The sequence below is a fragment of the Poromitra crassiceps genome (genome assembly GCF_964638095.1).
Source record: "Poromitra crassiceps genome assembly, chromosome: 8".
Lineage (NCBI taxonomy): Eukaryota > Metazoa > Chordata > Actinopteri > Beryciformes > Melamphaidae > Poromitra > Poromitra crassiceps.
Genome location: NC_139629.1, coordinates 31756680 through 31778009, shown reverse-complemented (window position 1 = coordinate 31778009; position 21330 = coordinate 31756680).

The window sequence follows — 21330 nt, the reverse complement described above, 5'->3', positions numbered from 1 at the left end:
TGTCCCAGGCCCGATCTACCTCTTGGGCATCAATGACCTGTGACCAGTTCTCCTGGTCTAGCTGGGCTCTCAGAATGTCCCCTGAGTAGTTCTTTAGGGATCTGGCATAAATAGTTTTATGACCAGTGAAGACTTTTCTCTTTACCTTCCTGGTACAATAGATGAGATAGTGCTCACTGAGACCGTACTTTATCACTCCGCTCTGGGGGATCTTCTCATGGTCAGATGCTAAAATCAAGTCTATGGTGGTTTTAGATACATCAGTTACCCGTGTGTGCTCTGTGATCAATTGCTTCAGATTAAACTGTTTACAGAAATTAGTATAAGCCTTGTAGGTCGGAACAGAAGGTTTAGTGACATCCGTGTTAAAATCACCAATTAAAATACATTCTCTCACATCCCCCCCCCCCCATGTAGACAGAACATCCTCAAGTCTCTCATAGAAAGAGTTAGAGTCAGGTGGTCTGTAGCAAACTCCAACCAAAATGGGCTTGGAGTGGGGCAGGTAAATGTCAAGGAATAGGGCTTCAATTTCATCCGTTGAGTCAGATCTGAGCGCATAGTTAATGTCTGAGCGAATGTAGGCACAGACTCCGCCCCCATTCCTGTTTCTGTCTTTCCTCACAAGAGAATAATTGCTTATACTAATTACCGAGCTATCAATGGAATTATCAAGGAAAGTTTCAGAGCACCAAAAATATTCGGATTTGACGTGGCGACAAGATTGCGGATTTCATCAATGTGCTTGGGTAAGCTTCTCACATTGAGGTGGACTAATGGCCCAATTCCACCGCAGGTAGTAGCGCGATCCCGCTCCGCTCGACTCGATAAATGGTCTCATTCCACCACTAAAAACTATCCCAGCCCGGGTTGTATTGGGGTCGAGTCGTGCTACTTTTAGTACCTGCCTCGTCGTGGTTCTATTCTGTGAACCCGGGTTCATACGGTGACGTGAAAACATTGTTGACGACTGATTGGTCAGGCAGAATCGTGTTTACTCTGTCTACTGACTGTCAATGCAATGCTGGCGGCTGCATACCAGTTTAGTGGTCTTACGCTCTTACCTTCTCTTCTGTTATGTATATTTCCATCAGTCTTTTGTGTTGCTGCCTTCGCCTCCGGTGAAATAAAATTGGGGGAGCTCAGGGAGCTCTGTAGCTGAGTGCAGGCTGCAGCGCTCCGCTAGGCCGCAGCGGGTGTTTGGTGAAGCTGCAGTCTTGCCTGGTGAGAGGCCGCGGGGTAGAGGCTTCACTCTGTTGCGCCTCTCCCGTCCCCGCACAGCGCAGCGCATGCCTGTGAGTTTGACTAACTACAAAGTGATATCCATTCTCTTGGCCGATTGTCACATTTGCCCATGTACACTGTAGGTCATTTAGAGGCACCAGTATTTCATAAACAGTTTAAAAGTTATGTGGATGGATTTAATTGTAACGTTATGTTATAGCCTACTTCGGCTATAAGCGAAGGACAGATATGCGGTCGCTATGACGACCAGCTGTGGGCGGCGGTGGGTGGGGGCAGATGATCCGTGGTGGAAGCAATTCAAGTGAGACCTCAAACAACCTCAAACAACATTGTCAGGCCTCAAGAAAGCACAAGCAACACTCTCAGGCATGAAGCAACCACAAACAACACTGTCAGACCTCAAGAAACCACAAGCAACCCTCTCAGGAAAACCCAGTCAGTGGACCACCTGACAGAAGAACAGAATGAGAAGGAGATCGACTGGAGCAATGATGAGATAATTGGACAATGGTGTGTCTTTGTTGGGATATGGTTTGCACTTTATACATTGGACCAAAATAAACAAAGGCGTGAGGAATGTGATGTAATTTCAGTATTTTGAATAAAACAATTGGCGGTAACGCTTTAGAATACAGCCCGCAAATAAGCATGTAGTTAGAGTATAACAACGGGGTTTAGGGCTGTAGTTATAGTCTAACTACGGGGTTTAAGGAGTGAATTATAAGATCTGTACTTATAGTCTAACTACGGGGTTTAAGGAGTGTAGTTATAGTATAACAACTGGGTTTAAGGAGTGTAGTTATGGTATAACAACAGGGTTTAAGGAGTCTAGTTAGAGTATAACAACGGGGTTTAAGGAGTGAAAAAATACTTTAACTAGAGGGTAACAAGATCTGTACTTATAGTCTAACTACGGGGTCGCGGGCTGTATTATGAAGCAGGGGACAAATGTTTGTACTTATAGGCTAATTACGGGGTACCACACTATACTTACAGGGTAACTACGGGGTTTAAGGAGTGTAGTTAGAGTATAACAACGGGGTTTAAGGAGTGTAGTTAGAGTATAACAACAGGGTTTAAGGAGTGTAGTTAGAGTATAACAACAGGGTTTAAGGAGTGTAGTTAGAGTATAACAACGGGGTTTAAGGAGTGTAGTTAGAGTATAACAACGGGGTTTAAGGAGTCTAGTTAGAGTATAACAATGGGGTTTAAGGAGTGTAGTTAGAGTATAACAACGGGGTTTAAGGAGTGAAAAAATACTTTAACTAGAGGGTAACAAGATCTGTACTTATAGTCTAACTACGGGGTCGCGGGCTGTATTATGAAGCAGGGGACAAATGTTTGTACTTATAGGCTAATTACGGGGTACCACACTATACTTACAGGGTAACTTCGGGGTTGGAGTGTAGTTAGAGTATAACAACAGGGTTTAAGGAGTGTAGTTAGAGTAGGCTATAACAACGGGTTTAAGGAGTGGAGTTAGAGTATAACAACGGGGTTTAAGGAGTGTAGTTAGAGTATAACAACAGGGTTTAAGGAGTCTAGTTAGAGTATAACAACGGGGTTTAAGGAGTCTAGTTAGAGTATAACAATGGGGTTTAAGGAGTCTAGTTAGAGTATAACAATGGGGTTTAAGGAGTGTAGTTAGAGTATAACAACGGGGTTTAGGGCTGTAGTTATAGTCTAACTACACTCCTTAAACCCCGTTGTTATACTCTAACAACACTCCTTAAACCCTGTTGTTATACTCTAACTAGACTCCTTAAACCCCGTTGTTATACTCTAACTACACTCCTTAAACCCCGTTGTTATACTCTAACTACACTCCTTAAACCCTGTTGTTATACTCTAACTACACTCCTTAAACCCCGTTGTTATACTCTAACTACACTCCTTAAACCCTGTTGTTATACCATAACTACACTCCTTAAACCCCGTTGTTATACTCTAACTACACTCCTTAAACCCTGTTGTTATACTCTAACTACACTCCTTAAACCCCGTTGTTATACTCTAACTACACTCCTTAAACCCCATTGTTATACTCTAACTACACTCCTTAAACCCTGTTGTTATACTCTAACTACACTCCTTAAACCCCGTTGTTATACTCTAACTACACTCCTTAAACCCTGTTGTTATACTCTAACTACACTCCTTAAACCCTGTTGTTATACTCTAACTAGACTCCTTAAACCCCGTTGTTAGACTATAACTACACTCCTTAAACCCCGTTGTTATACTCTAACTACACTCCTTAAACCCCGTTGTTATACTCTCCGTTGTTATACTCTAACTAGACTCCTTAAACCCCATTGTTATACTCTAACTAGACTCCTTAAACCCCGTTGTTATACTCTAACTACACTCCTTAAACCCCGTTGTTATACTCTAACTACACTCCTTAAACCCCGTTGTTATACTCTAACTAGACTCCTTAAACCCCGTTGTTATACTCTAACTAGACTCCTTAAACCCCGTTGTTATACTCTAACTACACTCCTTAAACCCCGTTGTTATACTCTAACTACACTCCTTAAACCCTGTTGTTATACTCTAACTACACTCCTTAAACCCCGTAGTTACCCTGTAAGTACAGTGTGGTACCCCGTAATTAGCCTATAAGTACAAACATTTGTCCCCTGCTTCATAATACAGCCCGCGACCCCGTAGTTAGACTATAAGTACAGATCTTGTTACCCTCTAGGTAAAGTATTTTTTCACTCCTTAAACCCCGTTGTTATACTCTAACTACACTCCTTAAACCCCGTTGTTATACTCTAACTAGACTCCTTAAACCCCGTTGTTATACCATAACTACACTCCTTAAACCCAGTTGTTATACTATAACTACACTCCTTAAACCCCGTAGTTAGACTATAAGTACAGATCTTATAATTCACTCCTTAAACCCCGTAGTTAGACTATAACTACAGCCCTAAACCCCGTTGTTATACTCTAACTACATGCTTATTTGCGGGCTGTATTCTAAAGCGTTACCCAATTGGCTTACATTTACATCCACAGTATCATAATTTTTCATCATCTTCTATGCTAAAAGCTCTCAATAAATCTGTCTCCAAAATATTCTGATTAGTAATGTTCAATTAAAGGTTTATGAATGTCACATAACTCCGTTACAACTCCATAAATAACCCTATTACATCCATAACTATAACAGGCAGTATAACCAATATGCTAACTGTTGTCAACCCTGTTACTGAGGTGTCAGCCCTGTTACTTGTATAATATTCTAATATAATTCAAAAAATGAAAAGACACATGCAAAATAAACACATTTTATGCGTTAAGTAAAAAGTATCAGTAATCCACTCAAATTTTTTTGGGTATTATGTTGTTTACATAACTTTTTCTTAAACAGAAGATGCTGTGAAAGTGCTAAATGTAAATGGGCATATTCATCCATGGGAAAAAAGTAAACTCCTCAATATTCTCACTTTACAAACACACTTAGTGTAACAAGGGAGACTTTATCTTTCATAATATATCAGATTTGTTCTAAATATGGATTTAAAACCTTTTCAAACAGTAATTGTTATGTCGGTAACAGGGTTGACAAAACACAGATATGCATGTTGTTTATATGTGAAGAAATAAAAAAATAAGATAGCCTGAGATTTCCTGAAAAAAACACCCAGTGGGTCGTCCCCTTACATTTTTATGAATATTGGTAGAGTAGAGATATTGGGTCATCGTTTTATGCAGATGTTGGGGCTATGGTAAATAACTCAACTATCAGTATATATATATATATATATATATATATATATATATATATATACGATACGATATACTTTATTGTCAGTTCACACTGAAATTTGTCTTGCAAGACAGCAGCAGTCCCATGCACAAACACATGACAAAGAGAACAAAACCAAAAATACAAAGATACATGACACACATACAGCACACAGAGAGCACTGGTCACTGCTCCACTGACCCTCGGCCATGTTCTTGATTAAGCCTCAGGATCGACTGATGTATAAAGGACTTTCTTAGTCTGACCTTCTTGAAAGTTGGAATTAAGTATCTCCTGCCAGAGGGCAGGAGTTCATATTCTTCATGTAACACATGATTAGTGGTTGAGGCAATATTTCTAGCTAACCTCAATACACTGTTGACATATGTAGACTCATATAGACTATGGAGTGGTTTACCTACAATTTTTGAACAAATATTCATCTGTCTAAGTAGTTGTGATTTTAAGGTAACAGACAGGCATCCATACCAGGAATGTCATCATTGAGTGATGCTCCACAACAATAACAACACAAAGCCACAAACCTTTGGTACAACTGTTGCTCAAAGATGGTTTAATAATCAAACTGCATCCATATTTAAGTCAGTAAGGCCACACCTTATAGTATAACACTGTGTTTATCTCTATGGGATATAGATGGTATAGGGGACCACATGCATGCACTGTTTTTATATTTGAATGTTTTTTCAATATAGATAAAAGAGCCAGAGTATCACATTTTTAATTATTATTTTTGCTGAACTGAAAACTGATCTGATCTGTGACTCAATAGCGTGATACAATCTGAACTGTGAGTTTTGTGATCTGTTGCAGCCCTAATTCAAAGTGACTTTACTTATTTTACTAATATATATATATATATATATATATATATATATATATATATATATATATATATATGTGTGTGTATATATATTTCAACTACGAGAGACAAGAGACGAGTTGGTAAGATTTAACAAGTGGCTTTATTAAACAAATTCAACAAATGGCATTACATGGCAGTTACTTTGGCGTATGACTCCATTGTAAAATGATGCCCCTCTTGAGGTGGGAGGGGGCATCTGATTAGCTAGGATAGAGAGAATCCTTCCCCCCCCCCCGTGGGGAATTCTTCAGGAGTCAAGACTTGTTGGTGGTGGAATGGGGAGGTGGGTGGGGAGAAACAAGAGCTCAGTGTGGACAAACAGCCAAGATGCAAGCTGCTGCTATGATTCGGCCAAGGGAGGAAGGTGAGCTAAATGTAGCTACTAGAATGAAACTGGCGACGACTGACGTCATAACGGACGTCATACATCTTGACTGACGTCATGGGCTGAAACGTCATAGATCTTAACTGACTAACATGACTGACGACACGGGCTGATCAGATATGATTATGGAGGTTGGTCTACGTGGGTTAAAATTCAGTCTGCGACTACACGTGTATATATATACTGTATGTATATATATATATATATATATACACACACACACAAACACAGCATATATATATACAGTATATACAGTATATATATACAGTATATATATATATATATATATATATATATATATATATATTGAATAAGAAACCAAAAAAACACTAGACTAAAAGTCCAGCGGACCACACAAACTCCTCAGACTTAGACCGACTTTTCAACGTGGCATTTATTTGCAACAACAGATCACAGGTACAACGCGTTTCGCAGATGCTTCATCAGGTTCATTCATGAAAATGAGTGATCACACACACCTTTGTAGTGGGCCGTGTGATAGAACGGCCCGCCTCTGAACGCATAACTCAATCAGTCAATCAGTTCTAAAAGGAACAGGACAGAGTCTTGAACGGTGCACAATCTCTACCAGCATTAAAGGCATTTAGATTACAAATACATCATATTTTATACATACACATTTCTGTAAAAAACAGATTAAGACACACTAATAATAAAGGTTGAAGACTAATGCTTCGAAAATGTCTTAGATATAGGCTATAAATTCACACAATGATAAGAGACAAGAGGTCTAAAGTGAAGAGAACACATCCAGACCAGGGAGTAATCTCCTAGATTAGAGGGCAGTCAAAATACAATACAATATGTGTTATGCCATAAAGTAGGCTATAGGCTAATAGAAAAGTAAAAAGAATTTCGGTATATATGTGTGGACCAATAAATCTATACATATATATTTAAAGAGATATATATGTGGACCATCAAATATATATATGCATATAGAAAAATAGATAAATACACCACCCACGTTATAAGAAGGAATTTAGTTCTAAGCTCTCATTCAAACCATGAGGCTCCATTGAGTTCAACGTGAAAATCCAATAGGACTCTCTCTGTAACAAGAGTTTTTTAATGTCTCCCCCTCTAGGTGGGAGGGAGACTTTCTCAATGCCAACAAATTTAAGGGTGGCTGCTGAGCCATGGTCTCGATCGCTATAGTGCCTTGCTATGGCATAATCCATATTGCCATTCCTGGTATTTGTAATCTAAATGCCTTTAATGCTGGTAGAGATTGTGCACCGTTCAAGACTCTGTCCTGTTCCTTTTAGAACTGATTGACTGATTGAGTTATGCGTTCAGAGGCGGGCCGTTCTATCACACGGCCCACTACAAAGGTGTGTGTGATCACTCATTTTCATGAATGAACCTGATGAAGCATCTGCGAAACGCGTTGTACCTGTGATCTGTTGTTGCAAATAAATGCCACGTTGAAAAGTCGGTCTAAGTCTGAGGAGTTTGTGCGGTCCGCTGGACTTTTAGTCTAGTGTTTTTTTTGTTTCTTATTCAGTGTAATCGTTCTTGCTGTGACCAGCACCTCCCGCTTTGGATGTGCACAAGTGCTCTACTATCGATATATATATATATATATATATATATACTGTATACATACATACACCAGTCCCTCCCGGAGTTTTTTTCTGATTATTGCGATCATAAATGCTTGATTTTGGGGCGCTTTTCTCACAATTTGCAACATTTTATGTGATTTTTTTGCGGTAAAATTGCAGGAACTGGCAAAAATTGCGGAGTTGCCGAAAAAAGTTGTGATTTTATTTTTTTATTAAAATTTTTATTTTCCTCCCTTCATTGTTTCTCTTCTCCTTTCTTCCTCATCCTCAATAATGCTATTATCACTTTGCCTTTTCTCATACTTTTTGCTTAGTGCTTCATATTTTTCCTCTTATCCTTATTTCCTCTTCATGCCTTCCCTGTCCTCCTCATCCCTTGTTAAATATTAAAACTACTAGACCCTAAGCTAAATATGCCATCTGTGTGTGTGTGGGTCTCAAATGCTTTGCGCTAGAAAAAACTGGCTGTCCAGTGACGATTTCCGTTTGTGTTCCTCCACGACGTTTGCCCTCCTCATCTCAATGCGATGACGTGTTACGTTACGTCCCATAGGCTACTCTCGTCACTTCCTATTGTTGTCCCTCGTTCCCGCGTGATTTCTAACCCCACATAGGATAAGCAATAACCACGCCCTGTGGCGCCGGGATTGGCCAGGAGCATTGAAGCTTGGGACTAAAGCACCTGGGGGTTTTCATCTTTTAAAATAAAGATGTTTAAAAAACTATTGCTTGTTACATTTTCAGTGCTGTACCTTTTCTCTGGGTAAGAATTGAGCTTGAAATTAACGATACATTATATGAGCTATGAACGTGAACACAACACAGTTTATATTATTGCATGTTTTTGTAGATTGTGTACATTGTGTAGATTACAATTATTATGCTTATTATTATTATTACTATGCTAAGGAAGGTAGGTGACCATAATTCATTTCAATGTCCGCTCTCAATATCGCTGTCTTCCTGGTTCCACACTGTTTCTGTCTATGGGATTTTTGAATGGGTTTTTGGCGATATGCTTCAAATAATGTCTGTGGGCAACGCAAGTTTAATCAAACGCGAACCAAGGTTCAGCGGGATAATCTTCACACATGAGGACCACTTTCATGAGTTTTGTAGCGTAAATGCGAGCCCTAGAAGTAAAATGCTCGAGCTAAGCTAATCCTGAACTACACACTGTCGCATAGGCTTCACGTCACGTCAGCAGTCAACCTGGACTGTTGTTGGATGTGTGCACTGATTACCTCGGGCTGAACGGGGCTGAACCAGGTGAGGGAAAGAGAATTTCCGTGTTCGCCCTTTGAAGTGGTGACGTTATTGACGTATATATCCACATCGACTCAGCAGTGTAGTCTCATTTAGCCGTTTGCTAGCTAGCCGCCCGTTTAACGGCATGTAAAAGCTTCAAAACTCATAAAAGTGGTCTTCATGTGTGAAGATGATGTTACTAAACACTGGTTCGCGTTTGATTAAGCCAGCGTTGCCCAGAGAGATTATTAGAAGCATCGCGCCAAAAACCCATTCAAAACTCCCATAGGCGAAAACTGGATGGAACCAGGGGCGTTAGCATCGATGATTTCCGGACTCGTTACTGCGGCTCTCTATTCAGTTGGTTCATGAAATCGCTGGGCTGCGTGCCCTCCAGTGTTGCTCCTGGCCAATCCCGGCGCCACAGGGCGTGGTTATTGCTTATCCTATGTGGGGTTAGAAATCACGCCTCGTTCCCACAGCAACCAGGCAAGATGACAGCGCACACATATCTCAAACACAGGTAAAGATGAGGCATTTTACTAACTTTTTGCGGCGAAATCGCGGGAATTTTGAAAAATTGCAAGCCCCCGCAAATATCGCGGAGTTTGGTTGAATTTGCATTAATTATTGCGATCGCAAAATCGCAATTTCCTGGAGGGACTGATACACGCACACACATTTTTTCTGTTGTCTTATGAATCAAAATACATCTGAGATTAAAATAATATCATTACGAAGTGGAATGTGATTGTGTCCAGGCTCACTCCAGTGGGTTTATCCCTGAAGATCCAGAAGAAAGAAAGGGGGAGGTTATGGTTACTACGATAGTTCACAATACTGAGACATCAACCCTGATCAATACCAGATTGTATTTCATACTCACAGGTGATTGGACCAACGGTGAGGGGCTTGATGGTTGCAGATGTGGAAACAGATCGTCTTCTTCTTCTTCCTTCTCGAGCAAACCTGCGAGGTGGGTGGAAAGATAAAAAAAAGATCAAGAGAGACCAAAACTCAACGTTTCACAAAGTGCCACTGATTATTCAGCCCAGTCACCAGATTAAAATGTCAGCATTGTATGTTGTCAGAATCCAAATAATGCAACAAATAGACATTTCTGAACAAAAATAAGTAGCATTTCTTACTTTTACTTTAATACGTGAACTAATACTATTCCTACTCTCAAAAGACGCTGACAAATGCTATGTCGACACAAAGCCTTACTTGCCTAAACCCAACTAAAAGATGCTTTTGTCGCCTAAGCTGGTTATTTTACTTGCCTAAACCCACAACCCAATCGCCAGGTTAAAATGTCAACATTGTACGCTTATAGAATCGACGGAAATGTTCATATTTAACATTTTCTTCTAGGGTTGCAAAATTTGGGGAATATTCAAAGTTGGAAACTTTCCATGGGAATTAACAGGAAGATTCAAGATTCAAGATTATTTTAATAGGCTAGTCATAGTGAGTAATGATTTTACAGGTCAAGATTCATGTTTTTTGTTGTTCAAGTGGACATTGAGGGCAGGGATAGCGGAACGCATCTGAACTTGGGGGGGCCGGGGGGCGTGTCGGGGGGGCGTGTCCCCCCCCTCCCTCCCCCCCACACACACGTCTGTGAACCACCATCATTGATTATTATTATTATCATCATATAAAGATTTTGGTCGTTTGAAGCCAGATTCATATAGGAATATCTCATTTTAAATTAACATTAGGATTAGACGGTTGTGATGTCAGTATTCAGTCTTAACAATCATATATTTGCTCCTTTTCTCACTCACTCCTATGTCACCACCTGCTCTCACTGCAGGGTTTGAGATTCAACTTTTTTTTTATCACCAGCCAATATGGCTGCTAGATTTTAAAGTTACGAGCCAATTAATTTCAACTAGCCAAAATGTTTTTCTTGAAATAAACCAGAATATGAGGGCGACTGGGTTTTACAGCAGGGCTATTCAACTAAATTGTTCAGGGGGCCACATTGTCAGAAACCTAAGGGACCGGGGGCCGGACCGTTCCCCGAGCCAGTACACTTGACACAATGCGCCACCATATTTTTGCAGCTGCGCTGGAACTATTATTAAGTAGGGGGTGCTGTAAGGAATGGAATCTCGACAGCGCCGAAGAAAATTTTATGTTTTTTGGACTTTTATCCATATTTAGAAGAATATTTAATTTTAAATTAACATTAGGATTATACTGTTGTGATGTCATTATTCAGTATCTTCTCCTTTTCTATTATTAGTATTAGTATTAATATTAAATACTGAGTATCTCATGAAAAACTATTAATATTGCATCTTTTGTGTTTAGCTCCGTCTCACAGCAGGCCCGGCTCCAGAACCAAATTACAGAGGGGGCCTGCCCCTAGCTTGGGGGGGCCAAGGGGGGTCCGGGGGGATTCTCCCCCGGAAGAAGATTTTGTACATTTTAAAGTAAAATTCGTCAAACTGGTGCATTTGAGAGCAAAAGGAAGAGGCTAAATCTATGAGGAACTACACACATAATTTGTTGTGACTTTACAAATAGGCCTAAACAATTAATATTAACACGTTCACTGCCAATGACGTATTAATACGTCAAAAATAATCCAACCGTTCACTGCCAACGACGTATTAATACGTCAAAAAAAAATTCGTTTTTCGATTATTATTTTTTGACGGTGGGATGTGCATCTAACCCTTTTACATCTCTTATATAAGTATTGGACGTGTACAACGTGTACAACCCATTCCACCGACCCACTAAGTGGCGACAAGGAAGGAGGAAGGCAAGCAAAAAGCAGTGTGACGAAGCCATTCTCATGAAAATGGATTGGCGAAAACGCTTTCGTTTTCGCGCTGATTGCTGGCAGTGCAGGATTGCAAATTTGCATAATAGATCACGGATGGACACACTTTGAAACACGCAGCATAAATATGACCAGAATCGCAAAAGCTTGATCAAAGCTCTCAACCAAAACTCCAAGAAGCGAGCGAGTCCAACCAGACTTCCTCAAAGAGCGGCCGCTCAGACAGGCACAGCCGCACAGCAGCTGCAAAGCAGTGAGACTGGTGACAAGCTTGTGACACGGCCGCTGGCTGCAGCCAAGAGGAACGCCCACGGAGGGAGGAGTTGGAAGCAGAGGGGAGTTTCCTGCTGTTATGGAGGAAATTACTGTTCAAAACTATTGTTTAGGTCTTACTGATGCCAAAAATGAATGGTTAAAGTGACTGTTCTATCGAATTTCACAAAAAGCCGTTTATCTCTGAATAATTTTTCTGACGCTGAAACCATGCTGTATTCAACTGCTAATGCTTACATAACTACTAACTCTACAAACTAACTCTTTTAGACAGAGAAAGCACACATTCTATTAGTTGTTTTGAGATATTGTGTGTTCACAAAATCTTAGCAGAAAAGAATCCTCGGCTCTTGTAAAATGAGCCAGAATCCTCAAAAAAAAACCATGGCAGAACCTACCTACAGCATTGAAAAAAGGGCTGGCAGTCAATGTGTTAAATGTATTTACACATTGTGCACAAATTGCATTCATTGTGACAAATTTACAATAGTTAATTAATATCCAGCCAGAATCATTGCAAATGGAGGTTCAAAGTAACAGTTAGCAATAGCATTCAGTTAATCAATGCCTAATGACAGCCAGATTCCGTTTTAAACTTTAAAACAGAAAAACGGAAAAACGTTTTTAGCACACACACAAAAAAAAAAAAATTGAATGGGGGGGCCAGTTTAGGGAATGGGGGGGCCCGGCCAGGTCAGGCCCCCCTTCAATGCCGGGCCTGTCTCACAGCATTGTAACATTGTAGTGCAGCAAGAAAGGAAAACTACTGTAAACATTTGAACCACATTTCTTGTTTAGAACCTATAGCTAGCAACATCGCCATCTCCTGAAAAACATTAATATTGCACCTTTCTTGTGGCTACATCACAGCATCTACTGAAAAACATTTATAATGGATCTGACTTGTTTAGTTCACTTTAGATTCACATCACATCTGAAAAACAACCAGTCGAGTGTAATAAGTAAATGAGGTTTAATTGTAAAAAAAAAAAAAAAAACATTTGGGAACTGAAAAGTACCCGGGCCGTGGCCCGGGTGGCCCGGGCGGTTCCGCGATCCCTGATTGAGGGTGTTAATGAGGTCCAGGAAGAAAGCATTTAGACCTGAAGGGATTCAAATCGATTAAAGATCTACTCACAAATAAAGTCAGAAATATCATTTTTACATAATAATAATCATAATAACGCATGTCTGCTTAAAAAAAATATCTGTATATGACAAGGTAACAAAATCTGCAGTTCATGGGTGTCCGGGTATTGCACTGGTAGATTCCCTGCCTACCAACCAGGGTCACAGGTTTGAGCCCCTGTTTTACCTCTGGCTTAGTCGGGCATCCATACAGGCACAATTGGCTGTGTCTGCGGGTGGGAAGCCGGATGTATGTGTCCTGGTGAAAATACTGCTCAGATTTTGAAGTATTACATTATGATATTATTATCAAGGGTGGAAGTAACTAATCATATTTACTCATGTTACTATAATTGATTCGCTTTTGTGTGTACTTCTGTATACAGAAAAGTACACAAGTATAGAACAAGTATTTGTTGTAATTTAACTTTTGCTCAAGTATGTTTATACTGAAGTATTGTACTTAGCTAGATTGTAAATCACATTACAGAGTACAAATTCTGTGGCTCTTCATCAGCACAATCATAAATATGCCAAATGTACAGCCATTCACTGGGGAAAAGTCAGTCACTTTATTTTGTCATTTTAAAGGAACTCTGTACTCTCTTCTTGTCAGAATTGCATGGGAAAGATCACATGTAAATCTGTTCTCTAAAATGTAACTTTACTACATTCTTCAGTAGTACATTATACAATTACATACTTTTTACTTTGACTTACACCAGTACTTTTATTGATACTTCAGTAAAATATCAACAAAATGACAGTACACTTCTACTATAGGACATTCAAGTACTCTTTCCACCACTCATCATTTTAGTCACCATCATGGACAACAATGAGAAAAGACTACGTACATTACGTAGGGTCTGATAGCCACATCCAGGCTGGCGACAGTGTCCGTGGGATAGGCACAGGAGAAGGGGAAATTGACAGGACCAAAGGGCACATTGTTTGAATGGTAGACAAATAAATTGTTGGAGAAGATGGCATGGCTGCTGTTGGTCTGAAAGACAGAGTTTGATTGAATAATCAGTGAACTGAAGGATCCATCAAGGTCAGCTACTAGAGACTCACTGATAAGCAGCAGGGCGGCAAAGTGGTTAAAAGAAACCTGGGTTAAAGACCTTGTGTCGGAAAAGACCTGCCAGATTAGTAGTAGTTAGCTAGTAATAATGAACACTGCAGGAATAAACACTACAATAAAAAAATGTGCATGAGAATGTCATAAATATGGTTAATCTAATACATGACTGTACACACTTTTCTGTAATTCCTGTAACTTCACCGTTGCCCAACTACACAGTAAAGTGGAATATCAATCAATCAATCAATCAACTTTAATCTTATTTCAGACACAAGTGGCTCCATAAAGAGACATACAGTACAGTAGACAGTACAGGAAACATTTAGAAGTGCATAAGAAACACACATGCTCTTGCCCCAACAATGCGACGTTGAGGAGAACCGTAAAAAGGATTAAGAAATATAAATTAAAGGATATACAAACTTTGGCGCCAGTGTTTCCAGAAGCATGATGTATACCTCGTATCACTCTTAGTTATGTCAGCAAGAGCCATTATAATCTGATTGCTAGACACTGTCAGTCTGCCCATAAACTTGAACATAAAATTTCTCAAAACAGCATAAAAGGTGGGTACATTCCTAGACACAAACATTTCACTTGGAATAGAATAGATAGGCTTCCAAAATAATCAGATAAGAACAGGCAGTAGTCCATTCGTCAAATCCTCACCGTCAGTGTGTTTCCACATATGCCTGCCTTTCTCTCCACTTGGTACCATACTGTCCCGTCACGCACACTGAAGTCGGAGCAGCGGAGGTCTGCCAGGTGACCAGAATGCGCGTCCAAGTTCAACGGGGCCAGGCTAGCCAAACGCAGACCTATCTTGAGCTGGCCACGCCCACAAACAAGCTGAGCAGCCTGCAGTGGAGGGTGTGGCACTAAAGAGAGAGATGTGAGGTCAACGAAGAAGAGAGGAGAGAGGAGAGACACAAGAAAAGATGATAAGTGAGACCAACGTGAGACATATCCTCAAACCTCAACTTATACCATTTATTTTCACTGTCTTGTATCAATACATTCCCACTCTGCCAGAATAGTGGTCGTCAGAATAAATGTTTAGAAATAAAATCTCATATAGCCCTCATTCAGAGCAAGAATTGTTTTATTTGATGTCTGAGTCAAAAACAGAAATACCACACAAATTAAGAGTAATGAAAATGTAAGTATTATTATTATTATATATTATAAAATATCAAAATACAATGGTCTTCCTTTCTGTAATTCAACACAGTGTGAATCTGGACTGATTAATTAATTATCATCAAACAAAAAATATACATAATACAAACATACAATGTTCTTTCCTAGACAACACACACACACACACACACACACACACACACACACACACACACACACACACACACACACACACACACACACAAGCCTACCAGCAGCCTACCACCAGCCTACCAGCCTACTACCATTAGTAGTAGGCTACACAGCACCATGACTCCACCCCCCTCTACTCTCACCTGGCTACCACCCCCTCCCTCGGGTTTCTACAGATATGGCCACTGTAGCCTACTGTAGGCTAGGCTTGATTTCTAACCCCACATAGGATAAGCAATAACCACGCCCTGTGGCGCCGGGATTGACCAGGAGCAACACTGGAGGGCACGCAGCCCAGCGATTTCATGAACAAACTGAATAGCTCTTGAGAACGGACAGCGATTTCGAGAGCGGACATTGAAATTAATTATGGTCACCTACCTTCCTTAGCATAGTAATAATAATAATAAGTATAATAATTGTAATCTACACAATGTACACAATCTACAAAAACATGCAATAATATAAACGGTGTTGTGTTCACGTTCATAGCTCATATAATATAATGTATCATATCGTTAATTTCAAGCTCAATTCTTACCCAGAGAAAAGGTACAGCACTGAAAATGTAACAAGCAATAATTTTTTAAACATCTTTATTTTAAAAGATGAAAAACCCCAGGTGCTTTAGTCCCAAGCTTCAATGCTCCTGGCCAATCCCGGCGCCACAGGGCGTGGTTATTGCTTATCCTATGTGGGGTTAGAAATCACGCGTAGGCTAGTGTCCTCTAGAGAGAGAGTGGCGTCAGCGGAGGACCAAAATGCGAGACTCATTAGCCAATGAACAGCCAGGAATGGGTCTCGCGCTACTTTTGCATGCTATCAATCAATCAATCAATCAAACCTTTATTTAACCAGAAAATAAAAACCCATTTGAGACCGAGGTCTCTTTTTCAAGGGTGATCTGGCCAAGAAGGCAAAAGCACATTTCACGTCGTACAAAATACACAAGTACAAATACATATACAAAACTTCTGTCATTTGACCACCATCAACTCAAAATGGAGAAAATTTAAGACAAATAGAAATGATCTAAAAGACCAATGCAATAAAACAGTACAATCAAAAACATGCCTCATCAACATAAGAGACAGCTAGTAAAAAGTCGAGAGGTAAGAAGAAAGGTTAAAGAAGAAAGAGTTAAAGAAGATGAGTGCTACACCTTTCCATGCTAAAATAAAGCCGATAATGTACAATTTGATTCATTTCAAGGGATAATGTGATCTTACCTGGCTCGGACAGTTTGACAGACAGACAAAGAATTAAGAAAAAAAACTCCATCGTCGATAGGCTACAGGCAAGCAGTCATAGAAGAAGAGGCGACTGACTGGTAGGCTAACTGATTGACAAGCTCTGAAGCGAGCGAGTTTATATGGGCGGGTCAGGGTGTGTGTGTGTGTGTGTGTGAACTAAAAATTGAGCAATGTTGCATGTGATCTGCAGGAGCAAAGGGGATCCAGACACACACACACACACACACACACACACACACACACACACACACACACACACACACACACACACACACACACACACACACACACACACACACACACACACACACACACACACACACACACACACACACACACACACACTCTAGCTGAATTGACCCACTCTTGTTTGTAACCTCTGTTGAGGAACCTGCTAGATAAATCCGAGGCCTGTGCTGCATAGGTGTTGTCGTCACTGCATACCCTACAGATCCTATGAAATTGACTTATGGGCAGGCTTTTTATAAGTGGTTGGGGGTGGAAACTATCTCCTCTGAGCATAGTATTGCGGTCTGAAAAATGCTTTAATTTCCCAGTTAAAAATACAATAATTTGTATATTGAAAATACCAAAAAATACAATAAGAAAATGCAACTAAATTCCAAAACAACATGTTACCATAGAAATCTGGCTAATGTAAAATTATTTAGAGTTTACATTACAATTGACTGTTCAAACATTACAGTACTGGCTTTCTCATAGTAAATAATTCAACAATTCATAACAAAAGAGTGTGTTATGTGACATTCATCGGTAATATCTTCAGAGGGAGTGTGTTTAGAGTCCAAATGAATGGAAACAGCCTGTCAGTGAACATGGGACATTTGCCATTAATACCTTTTTTATGCATGTCAATGTTTTTTTTTTTATCAAATCTTGTCTAAAATGCTATAGGCTATTATACAAAACGGGTTATAGTCACAAATGATGACGAAAACTTCCTCGGCGTTTGGTTATAGGGTAGCATCCCTGACACACACACACACAAACACACACACACGCACGCACGCACATGCGCACACACACACACACACACACACACACACACACACGCTCGCACGCACGCACGCACGCAAATCCGTGGCCGAAAGCAAGGGCAATTACCGAGGATTTCTCACAGCCTACTGAGCCAAGGACCTATTGCACTCATTAATTCCTTATCAGAATGCCAACAGCTGCCTATAACCCTGACAGCTTAATCCTAATGGGAGCGCTTGTATTTAGCCCAATAACAGTTTGGCCTGCGGTGCAGCGGGCGCTCACACAGGAGGGGAGAGCTGTCGATCCACAGCCAAAATCTGTAGGTACATTCAATAAGGTCAAAACAATTATGATAACGATATCACCGTTTCCTTGACAACAGTGCAAATGAAAGTTGAGTGGCTCACTTCACTGGCTGTGTGGGATGTGCACCAGGCAGCGATCTCCAAGCAGGGACGAGCCAGACTGGTTTCATTCAACCATCAAAAGTGTGCCGCAGAATAAATAAACATGTACCGGTACACAACAGCGCATGTTGATTGAATCAATGTTCTCGCACACTAGTGCCAGATCAGCACATTTATTTTCCTCCAAAACCCAGACTCAGCTAATACTTGGCCAAATCCACAAGCAGGCAGGGTTTAGCCTCATGTGCACTTTGACCGGGCTGAGAGGTGTTTGACCTCTCAGCCCAATCTCATGAGTGTGTTGTGCAGCAGCAACTGGACAAACTGTGTGAGCATTACGTTGTGAAAACGATGTGGCGAAAGACAACATGGTTGATTTTGGCATTCCTTAATCGTGGCCTCCTAGATTGCTGCAGAGGTCGGGTGTTAAATTATATTTAAAAAATAACTAGAATCGGTCTTTCTTTCTCAACCGCAGCATTCTTTCACCTAATTATTTCAAATGGCTCAGTGACAGCTGGTTTAGCTGGCTGAACATCCCCGTGACCGTGGACTTTGACAGAGAATATTTACCCTCGTCTATTGATCACTAGCCTGTTAACACTTTGGGTGCCACGGCCCTTGGGCAAAAGGTTGCTGTACTGTGCCACATAGGCCGCAATGCATTTTAATATAGCCATATCATTTTTTGTGTTCCTCTTATATGGACAACCAATAGCCTCAATGAAACTTTGAACCCTTCTGTTTCATTTAAAAAAAAAAGTGTGTTTATAAACCGTTGCATTTTGGAAATACACCCCTCTGAAAAAGAGTGTTTTCGACCGAAAAGAGCATGCTGAAATTAGTTTCTGAGATAATCACATCTTTATGTTAGAAAGGCGACAGAATGAATTCTGCTTTGAGTTGAACAAAATGCTATAGCTGAAATGAAAGGTTAGAATGTCTAGTTTACCTGCGGGAAAAAGTATGTCAAAAGAATGTGTTGTTTATTTTCTACAAATATTAGTAAACAGCTTGGTCTAACATCAAAATGCTCACTTTCATGGGGTCATGCTGGATATTGAAGTCCATATTTCCACAAAGAAAGAAGATATCAACTTTTTTTTCTTTTCTGGATGAAACTACACATTCTAAGCTTTCATTTTTTGTGTAACATTATAACAATATTCAAACACAAAATTTCCTGCATTGTTTTATTTTCTTGAAAAGAACCTGCGTGCGCAGACCCTACACCTTCTTGCTGGTCTTGATTTACTGCTGGTGGGCATCAGATAGCCTATTCTAGCTTGTTTGTTCTCTATGCATCGAGCCTGCTGCTGCCTGGGTCTGTCAGTGTACTGTCAATGGTTGTATGCTGTAGTGCCCTGCGTGCCCCACCCCCCCCCCCCTCCTCCTCCTCCGTGGTGGGAGGAGTGTCTCTGCTGCGTTTGCTCTGAGTTTGATCTGCACTGAAAAGTCCGCTGCATCCCCCCGCTTTTTTACAGCGTGTCCTCGGCTCCCAGCTGAGAATAATGTAACTTTTCAGAAAGACGCTGGTGTCGCCGTGTCGGCAACTAAATCATATGGATGGACTATCGCAGCGGACACGGTAGGGGCTCAATTGTGGCAGCAGATGACTGCTGTTCACAGGCACAGCTAACGTTATGCACGCTTCATGCATATCATTGCGATTTCCGTTTCCTCATGACTTCTTCTCTCTTTTCTCCTGGCCGTTCTCTAATCTGGAGAGGACTGTCGCCACCTAAGGGTTCTGTAAAATAGGTTAGACACATTCAATAGCTCCCATATTGTAAGAGGCGATGTAAGAGGCTTAGATCGACATCCCCGCGTCAAAATATGAATTTGGAGTTATTGACGCCATTTGGCGTCGCTGGCAGCCTACGGTAAATTTCTCCTGACGCCATATGGCGTCGCTGGCACTCAATGTGACAAGCCCCACCAGCAAAGGGTGGCGTTTGCTCAACAGTCAAGCTTTCCACACGCGCCTGAGCAAACATTCTGCAACTAGTGTCTGACTCTGACATAAGACTTGATAACGCGTGTCAACAAACAGCATGTTGCGCGCAAAACGGCAATCGCATTCTAAATACAAAATTCCTAGGTGTTATTGATTGTAATCTAACCTGGAAAGATCATATTAATCTGGTATGCAGTAGATCCATGAAAACTATTGGAATACTGAGAAGGGTGCTCCCATTTATCCACCCAACTTCATATCTCACTTTATACTACAGTCTTCTTTTTCCTTATCTCAACTACTGCAATATTGTTTGGGCTGCAACCTTTTCTTCATACACTAGTAAATTACTCCTTTTTCAGAAGAGATTCCTAAGAATAATTTCTCACTCTGAGTATTGTGAACCCTCTGCTCCACTTTTCAGACAGTAGCCTACTCTTTATTGACAATTGACAAGTTAAATATTTACCAAACATGCATATTTATCTTCAAAATTCTGAACTGTAAGCAAACTCTTCCAGTGTCATTACTCAACCTCTTTAACCTCTCTTCTGACTTTCATTCATACCAAACAGACGAGACAATTTTTATTTACCATACTGCAGAACATCTAAACATCAATGTTGCATCACTTTCAGAGGTCCCCAGCTCTGGAATAACCTGTCCCTGCCACTCAAAACAATTACATCCTTGACATCCTTTAAGAAACTCCTTAAAGAGCATCTCATATTGTCCTGACCATCTATATGTTTCTCCTTTCATATTTTATTTTCTATTTAACCGTAACCTTAATTGTCAATGTAATTATTGAATTGGTTATGTAACATTGAATTATCCTGAATCCTTGTGTTTGTTTTGATTATACATCTTTCTTTCTTTTTTTCTTTTCTTTTCTTTTCTTGTTTAATTGTCTTTCCTATAAACTGTAGAAATTAATGTTTTATCATGGGAGAGGGCTTTGAATAAGCCCACTGGGCT